Here is an 8,578-nt window from a genome sequence, read left to right on the forward strand (position 1 = left end):
GATCTAATTCATCTTTACATAAAAAATATTTTGTGAATATATAAAAACGTGAGTTAGCTGGGTGGTGGCGCACACCTTTAATCCCAGCACTAGGGAGACAGAGGCAGGAAGGCAGGTCTCTTAGTTAGAGGTCAGCCTGGTCTACAAAGCAAGTTCCAGGACAGCCAGGACTATTACACAGAGAAACCCTGTCTCAAAACAAAACAAAACACGAGTTGGTTGTGCTTTTAATACTCAACATAATTTATGTTAAGTATTCATCAGTGTCTTGCTAATGTTCTCAGGTACCATGGAATGTTCTGTGAAGGCTCAGAAGAAACCCGTTTGAGTTGGGCACAGTGGCACAGGCCTGTTGTCCCAGTTACCTGGAGGCTAAGGCAGAAGAATCACTCAACCCCACAGATTTAAAGCTAGCATGGCAGCCTAGACAACACAGCAGGGACCACATGTGAAAATTCTACTTGAATTTTTTGTTTTGTTTTTTATACGGAGTCTCATGTAGCCTAGGCAGGCCTTGAATTCGCTGCCTCGGCCTCCCAAGGACTGAGATTGCAGCCGTGTGCCACCGTGGTCAGTTTTATGCAGTGCTGAGGAGCTACCCCCGGGCTTTGTGCATAGCAGGCAGTCACTCTACCAGTTGAGTTTCATCCCAGCCCAAAACAAAAGTGTTCCGGAAGGGGATCCAGGGACTGGATGCTGCGCTTCAAGGTCATTTGTCTTCTCCATTGCTGACGAGGACTGGTTGACAACTGCCTAGGTTTCTGGCATAGGCAATAAGAATAATTTTCCTCCACAGATGTTTGTCACTCTTGTTCTTTCTCACGTGCCTTCCCTGCACATGAAAAAGTTGTGTTTCTAACACTATAACTGTACATGGACTCTACTACCTAGGGGAGTCTGTAGAAATGGGAAAGCATATCATAATTAAGGACAGGCTACATAGGTACACACACAGAATACACACACAACGCACACACACAAAACATACGCACAGAATACACACATGTGTATGGTTAGGGTTATCTATACATACACTTTTGAGGCAGGGTCTCTCTGCATAGTACTGACTGTCGTAACACCCACTACATAAATCAAGCTGGCCTTGAACTCACAGAGATCCTCCGGACTCTGCCTCCTGAGTGCTGGGATTAAAGGTATAGGACACCACAGCTGGCTATGTAGATGTAAACCCCACCTTTAGTTTTCACTGGGTGTGTGACCTGGGGCACTTTACACAGCTGCTCTGTAATAGGGTGACAGAATCCTCTGTGGGCGACTATGATGAGTAAGAGATTGAACAAGACTTGATATGTGCCAGGCTTTCTCAGGTTAGCGGGTGAGTGATCCAGTGTGGTGATGGGGGAGGATGTCAGGCTTCAGAGGCGAGGGTTCCGATCCTTGCTCCTTCACTGTTTGACTATGTGGCCTGGGAATAGTCTCCCCTCCCCCGTGTGTACACGTGTCTGTATGTGCAGCTGTAAAATGAGGTCACTGTTGATGGCACTGTTGTGAAAAATAAATGATTAGTTATTTTTCACCTTCTAGGAGACACTGATTTTTCCTATTTAATATTCAGTCACTACTACCACCATTATTATCTGCTCATATCTTTGTGTTTCTCATATCTTATTGTTTTTCATTAATTTAGGTTATACTCCAATTGGTCTAAACCTGCTTGGATTGTTGTTATGTGATGTTTTACTCTTTTGGGTTTTGGAGGGGCCTGTTGGGAGCTGTGAACCCCCAGATCCTGAATTTCTTGTAAACAATGTGTTATGCTTGCAGCTGCTCTCAGCACGAGACCCTCAGGAGTTTCTGATGGCAGGGGAGTGATTTCTGGTGGGTTTGGCTGGGGCGTGGCTATCCCTATATAAGCGGCCCCTGAACACAATTAAGGTGGCATTCTTGAGGCATTCCTGTTTCAAGGATGAGCAGTGTCTCTGTCTGTGTGTCTTTGTGTGTTTAAGTCTCCAGGCCCTTGCCTGGCTTGCGAATGGTCCTGTAGAGCAGGTGCTGCAATGCAGGAGTAGTGTCGTACTGTCACTTAGTACAGGCGGGCGGTAAGGGGCCCACCACCCAGCTCCCAGATACATCACACAGAAGGCTTATTCTTAGTTAGGAATGCCCGGTCTTAGTTTGGCTTGTTTCTTGTCAGGTTTTCTTTGCTTAAATTATCTCGACTATATCTCATTTTCACTCTTACTCCACGGCTGGCTGGGTGGCTGACCCCTGATGTCCTTCAACCCTTGTTCTCTTGCTCCTCCTCTTCCTCTTTTTCTCCTATTTATACTCCTTGCCTGCCAGCCCTACCTATCCTCACTCCTGCCTCACGATTGGTCGTTCAGCTCTATTAGACCATCAGGTGTTTCAAATAGACAAGGATTTGCAACTTCACGGCATTAAACAAGTGCAGCAGAAACAAAAACAACACACCTTAAAATAATATTCCCCAACAGATTGTCGTGCAATTGTTCACGCCAAGCACTTTCAACTTGAATATATAAGTGGTAGGGTCCGTTCCCAGTGGGTGCTCTCAGGGTGCTCCTGGTTCTCCTGAAGCAAAGCATTGGGCGGTTCATCTCACAAGCTCACTGCCTGACAAGGACACCCTTCTTTGACCAGAGGCAGTCAACAGTCAGATGAATCACCATTTTCCTTGGGTGACCACGTGACTACCGACATCATCCCCACGAGCATTAAAAACTTGTCTGAACAGGTATGTTAGGGATACAATTCCTGAATTCCACAGAATTCTCAGAAAACTGATCTGTATGATGTCTGAGATTTCTTCCAACATTATTGCTGTACGTGAAGTAAAGGAAGATACGTCTCATGGAATAATTAGATGAAATTCATATGCCTCTTTCAACAAAGCTCCATGAAAAATGGGATATAGAAAAAGAAAATTCAGCAATGTCTCTTTGTACCTGACTTTTCTGTCTTGAGGTAGGTACTTAGTAACCAGTGTAGGCATGAGTCATGCTCTGTACCATGTGTTAGGGTGTAGACTATGACATGAACCTTACTCTGTTGGAAAGGACACCACCACAAGCATCATTTGGCCAGAAGTCAAGATCAGATGGAGCTGTATCATTAGTGTTAAATACCAACCCGTAGAGGTTTGAATAGTAACAGTTCGGTAATATGGAACCTGACCAGCACCTGGGAGTCAAGGTCCAAGACACCATCAGAAATGATGTGGCTGTTCTTGAGCAAAGGTTTCCTACAGTCCAAGAAACCCAGAGGATGGGGACCAATGCTAATATGGTTCGTTGTGCTTTATGGGGAATGGACAGATTGACTTTTACAGCTGTGACCATGTTCCATCTGCCTGAGCAGCACCTTTGCCCAGGTGGGGAAGTCCAGAGATTAAAATCCTGCTGTGTGTACACTCCCCACCTCACTGAGACATTTTAGCTGTGCACATATTGAATGCGTAGAATGAAAATTTTAGGATTTTCCCTCCTGTGTTTTTGGTTTTCTTCCTCTTTGTCCTTTACAGCAATTGAAGTGAAGTTGAAGTTGTCAGTGAAATGAAACCCAATTGGTGGGTGAGAACACACCATTCTTCTAGATCTTAGAACTGTGTGTCAAATCTAGGGCCAGCCATTCCACCTTAACCTCACTGTGAAGGTGACAGGAATTGTTCAAGCTCTGTGATTATCAACTTCAAATTCCTTTAAACATTTAAATTCTATTTAAGGTTAAATATGGGATCTGTATTCCCCTAGAGATTCTTTTTTTTTAAATATTTTTTTATTGTATATTGGTGTGAAGGTGTCAGATCCCCTGCAACTGGATCTTCAGACAGTTGTGAGCTGCCATGTGGGTGCTGGGAATTGAACCCGGGTCCTCTGGAAGAGCAGTCAGTACTCTTAACCACTGAGCCATCTCTCCAGCCCCTCCCCTAGAGATTCTTAAATATAATGTCTGACTTAAAAAGAGATGAACTTTAGCAGTGTTATACTGTAATCTGCTTGCACAGGCATAGGAGAGCTAACTGGTTTTGCCTCTAGTGAGATCACTGTTGGTAGATTGAAATTGTCCATCATGGGGCTGGAGAGATGACTCAACAGCTACTTGCTCTTGAAGAGGACCTGGGTTTGACAAACATTGTTTTTCACAACCATCTGTAATTCTGGTTCCATGTAGGAGAGACCCAGCCAATCACCTTGCTAGCAGGGTGCAGGGTCCCCCGAGGATATTTTTTACTTATAAAGATTGCGGGCGTGCTCCCAACAGCCCCTTCTGCTTTCCTGTTCTCCGTGGGAACCTGTGGTTCTGTAAGTCTATTTCCCCATTAAAGCTGTATATATTATTACAATCTGTCTGCATTCATTTACGCCGCTACAGTTCCATGGGATCTGAAGTCCTTTTCTGGCTTATGCAGATCTGGTGTGGCTCAGTGCTCACATTGGACTAGAATGGAGAGTGATGTGTAGGTGGTTAGTAAACCAACGTATTGGAGGATGGGGATCAACGCAGCTTTAAAATGCAACCTGCATGGAAAATAGTCTCTGAGAAAGGAAAATTTGTTGCTTGAGAAAAATCCAGGGTAGGTTACATATATGACAAATTATCACATTGTAAAATAATGGTATTTGGGCACAGCATGCATAACTGTTTGAATTAATAACCTAATCTCAAATATATTTTAGAAAAATTGATGTTGAACATATTTTTCAGCTTTCTGACCTAATTCCATTGGGCACTTTAATTTGTTATCAAATTCCAAAGACCTGTAGTGGTTAGCTCCATGCTAGGTAAGCTGAAGCTGACAGGGTAAAACCCTTCCTCCAGTTGCCCTGGAAGCAAGAGAATCCAGATATAGCCCTGGGTTTAAAAATGCCAAGATCATGCCTAATGGATGTGTGTTCTCTTGATAACCCTTTGCATTATCTGTGGCATCCTAAACAAAACAAAGCTGTTCCCATCCCCCCAACCATTCTGCAATGGTCTCCTTAGTTACCACATTTATCCACATTTATGGCTAGACTTGCATGATCTAACGTGTGTTTGCTGACGGTCACACACCTCCTCAGTGGACGGATGTGTGTAAACCACCAGTCTTGCCCTATCACTAATTCCTGCAAGGAGATAAAAGAAATTCTGACTTGTATATTTTAAAAGTTTACTTCTTAAGATTTTCTTTAAAAACAGGAGGAGGCCTGGCAGTGGCGGTGCACGTCTTTAATCCCGGCTCATGGGAAGCAGAAGAAGACAGATCTCTGTGAGTTCAAGGCCAACCTGGTCTATGAAGCAAGTTCCAGGACAGCCAATGCTGTTACATAAAGAAACCCTGTCTCGAAAAACAAAAACAACAAAACATAAACAAAAAAAGCAGATCTCTTCTGAAGAAAGATATCTGATCTAGTGTCATGACACACATGCCTTTAGTCCTAGGACTCAGAGGCAGAGGCAGGCAGATCTCAGTGAGTTTGAAGCAGCCTGGTCTACATAGTGAGTTCCAGGACAGCCAGAGCTACGCAGCGAGACTCTGTCTACAAAAAACAAACAAACAAAAGAATCTGAATAGTCCTTTGTGCAAAATATGAAGGTATTTCTTTTCTTTTGGAGATGAGATCATGTGACATTAGTCAGGTGGGCCCCAAATTCCTGGTCTCTTTGTTCCTCAATCTCTGTGTAGCTGAGGATCATGCCAACTCCTTGGGCTCAAGATTTCAGCGAGCTCCTAGCACTTCTCATGGACGGACACTTTCGTTTGCCACCAGGCACAGAATGGGCGCTCAAGAAATTCAGTACACAGCAGACAGAAGCACACACAGCACAGTTTCCATGTGTTTCTTACGTCATCCCAGCCTCTTCCCTGTCGTCTGCTATACAACTCAATGAGTGTCTTTGTTCCCATTTGACAGGTGATTTACTATCTCACTGACAGCAAACACAGGTCAGGTCACTCATCCAAGGGCACGTGGTTAGGAAGGACGTGGTCTCTGAGGAGACTTCCTCTGTTAAGCAGGGTTCCGAGAACAGAAGAGAGCTGAGGTGGCAAAGCTCAGAATGTTCTATCACCAGGGGATAGCCCAGTGGGCTGATTCCCACCGTGGACCTCCAAGGCTTCGGGCGTCAAAGGCTTGGTGTTGTTAAAGGTAATTTACAGTTGACGTCCTGTAGAAATAGTCACACTACTTCTCTGCATATCATCTGTTCTCTTTGTTCTGGTAGTTGTCTCCACAAAATCACCGCAAACTCTGAGCTAGCAAATACCAGTCTCCTATTATTAAGTTCCTATAAGCTTTGGTAAACCAGTCAGTATATACCCTTACTTCGTGTATGTTTGTAGAGTGTTGTTATTTTGATATGGGATCTTACTATATTGCCTTTCTATTCTTGAACTGCTGGGCTCGAATGATCCTTCTGCCTCAGCCTCCTGGGTAACTGGGACTATCAGTATGTACCAGTGAAGCCTGTTTCTGTTTCGAGACACCTTACTTGATCTATATTGAGAACTCCAATTTGATTCCCTGTATTCCCAGCTAACATCTCAGGTCTATACAAAGCTACTCTAACATACTCTTCTACATGGTATGTCACACCTTTGCGTGTGTAAGAATATCGGATCGCAGCACTCGGGTCATCTTAAACGCTGAGAGAATCAAAACCTCACAAATGTGAAGAATAGGATGCTAAGTAGACCACAGAAAGTCAAGTCTGAGAGCTGAGGAAAGAAGGCAGAATGGCCACACTCCTCACCGAGGGATCATGGCGGCAGGAAACTTCTTGCTGCTCTGAGCTGCCTTCCATGGATGGTGGGAGCCAAAAGTACTGACCGAGGCTACAGATTTTTGTGATAGGAAAGCTTTATACAATCTATATAAATGAAGTCTGCAGTGCTTATGCTTCATATTTTCAACTATCTTCAATGCCATAGGTCACACACACAGCTTATCTCCATCTAGAAGGAGAACAAGCGGTGGAGACTGACCTGTTCCTGTGCCAGTCACAGGAAGGGCCAAGTTTCTAGGCTCGCAGCCTCGGCAGGCTGGTGTTCATCAGAGCCTCAGACTAGGCAGAAGTTCTGCTTTTGACTTCCTGAACATCTCAACTTATTTTTAAATAAGGACCCGGTAGTTTCAGCTTCAATGGATCCCACCAATTTTTTTCACAACACATGTGAACAGATAAGTAATCAGGGAGACCAAGATATATTGTTTACTTATCAGATAAAATAACCTTTTTCTCAAAGAGCTAAATTATGTGATAAATTACATGACCCTTTGTTGATGGGCAGTAGATTCTTGGTGTTAGCTCATTTAGTGTATGTGGTACTCGGAGCTGGTTATCCGCACTGACTTGTCAGGAAACGGAGGCCCAGAGAAAGTGTGTGTGTGGCAGGCAGCACAGCTAGCACCTGAACCCACACAACCAGAAGTCCATGGTTCTACCACTAGACTCTACAGCTGAGTGTTGGCTCAAATCTGTAAGTAATATAAAGGGTTAATTCTGTAATCTCGGGGAGCCGATCCCCATTTGTTCTTCATGTGTACAGCAGCCAGAGGATAATGATACTACTAGAGGTTAGGCTGAGGTGTCAGTGGTAGGGTTTTTGTCTCAAATATGCAATTTTCAGTATCCCCCAAAAGTATCAAAAGAGATAGAACTTAGAGTTTAATTTCTGATAAATTTGTGTTTTTTTTTTTTCGAGACAATGTTTCTCTGTGGCTTTGGAGCCTGTCCTGGAACTAGCTCTTGTAGACCAGGATGGTCTCGAACTCAGAGAGATCCGCCTGCCTCTGCCTCCCGAGTACTGGGATTAAAGGCGTGCGGCACCAACGCCCGGCAATTTCTGATAAATTTGTATCTTTAGTAAGAGACTATTTAATGATTAAATGAGGTATTTGAGCTAACTAGTTTTATCTGTAATCTTGTTTGTTTAGTTTTGTGGGTTTTTTTTGTTGGTTTGTTTTGTTTTTGATTAAGGTCTCTATCATAACCCTGCCTATCCTCGAACTCGATCTGTAGACCAGGCTGGCCTTGAATTTACAGAGATGCACCTGCCTCTGTCTCCCAAGTGCTGGGATTAAAGGTCTGTGCCATTACACCCAAGCAAATTATTTTTAATAATTTTGTCATAATATTAATTGGTACTTAGAATGATCGGTTTTACTAAAGCAACTCAAATAATTTGATGTTAATTGTTCTATAGAGCATTTTAAATGCATTTAATTAAAAATTGCCAGTTCCAAATGCCAGGCCCTGCAGTCTGCATTCCCAACAGCCTAAGGTTTAGATTTTTTTTGAGAGGATTGGCTTGGCAATTTTTGAGAGTTTTTTTTTTTCTTACTTCTTCCATAGATGTCTAAAGAGATCCATTTAAATCACTTGAATACCAGCAGACTATTTTAGGTAGTTTATACATTATCATTTATATGTGTTTTTATTGCTGTTTTGTTTTTCTGAAGCAGGGACTCACTCCAGGCCAGGCTGACCCAGAACTTATTTTCAACGCTGCCTGGCTATGAACTCAGTGCAATCCTTTTACCTTAGCCTCCTAAATGCTGAGGTTACAGATATGAGCACCACACCCAGGTTCAACTGCTTCTTAGTGGGCTTCTCC

Source organism: Microtus pennsylvanicus, chromosome 10 (assembly GCF_037038515.1).
Source record: "Microtus pennsylvanicus isolate mMicPen1 chromosome 10, mMicPen1.hap1, whole genome shotgun sequence".
NCBI lineage: Eukaryota > Metazoa > Chordata > Mammalia > Rodentia > Cricetidae > Microtus > Microtus pennsylvanicus.